This window comes from Pseudomyrmex gracilis, unplaced genomic scaffold (assembly GCF_002006095.1).
Source record: "Pseudomyrmex gracilis isolate BER0280 unplaced genomic scaffold, ASM200609v1 scaffold_507, whole genome shotgun sequence".
In the NCBI taxonomy this organism is placed as follows: domain Eukaryota; kingdom Metazoa; phylum Arthropoda; class Insecta; order Hymenoptera; family Formicidae; genus Pseudomyrmex; species Pseudomyrmex gracilis.
Window position 1 is genome coordinate 1 of NW_018021091.1, and position 1,237 is coordinate 1,237.

Genomic DNA, 1,237 nt, shown 5'->3' on the forward strand with positions numbered 1-1,237 from the left:
CTCTCTCTCTCTCTCTCTCTTACTCCTTCTCGCACTCTCTCTCACTTTTTTTTGCACTCGTTTGTAGTCTCTCTCACTTTCTCTCACTTTGTCTTTCTTGCACTCTTACATTTTCTCTCTCTCTCTCTCTCTCTCTCTCTCACTCTCTCTAAGTTTTTCTCGCATTTTTTCTCATTCTCTCTTACTCTTTCTCGCACTTTATAACACTCTCTCTGACACTCTTTTTCACTCTTTCTTCCACTCTTTTATTCTCTCAGTCGCTTTTGCACTCTTACACTTTCTCTTTCTCTCTCTTTCTCAGTCTCTCTTGCACTCTTCCTCACTCTCTCTTACTCTCTCTCGCACATTTTCATTTTCTCTCTCCCTCTCTCTCTCACACTCTTTCAGTTTCTCTCGCACTCTTTCTCACTCTTTCTTACACTCTTTTTCACTTTTTTTTCCACTTTTTTATTCTCTCTCACTCTCACTCGTTTTCGCACTCTTACACTTTCTCTTTCTCTCTCTCTCTCAGTCTCTCTCAAACTCTTTCTCACTCTCTCTTACTCTCTCTCGCACAGTTACATTTTCTCTCTCCCTCTCTCTCTCACACTCTCTCAGTTTCTCTCGCACTCTTCCTCACTCTTTCTTACTCTCTCTCACACTCTCCCACTCTTTCTTTTTTCCTATCTTATTCTCTCTCTCACTCTTTCTCGCACTCTCTCACACTCTTTTTTCTACTTTCTTTTATTCTCTCTCACTCTCTCACTGTCTCTCGCACTCTTAAACTTTTTCTTTCTCTCTCTCATTCTCTCTCAGTTTCTCTCGCACTTTTTCTGACTCTCTCTTATTCTCTCTCGCACTTTATAAGACACTCTCTCACACTCTCTTACTCTTTCTCATTTTCTATCCTACTCTCTCTCACTCTTTCTCGCATTCTCTCTCACTCTTTTTTGCACTCTTTTGTGGTCTCTCTCACTCTCTTTCACTCTCTCTCGCACTCTTTCTCGCACTCTATAACACACTCTCTCACTTCTCTTACTCTTTCTCATTTTCTATCCTACTCTCTCTCAATCTTTCTCGCATTTTCTCTTACTCTTTCTCGCTTTCTCTCTCTCACTCCTTCTCGCACTCTCTCTCACTTTTTTTTGCACTCGTTTGTGGTCTCTCTCACTTTCTCTCACTCTCTCTCTTTTGCACTCTTACATTTTCTTTCTTTCTCTCTCACTCTGTCTCAGTATCTCTCGCTCTTTTTCTCACT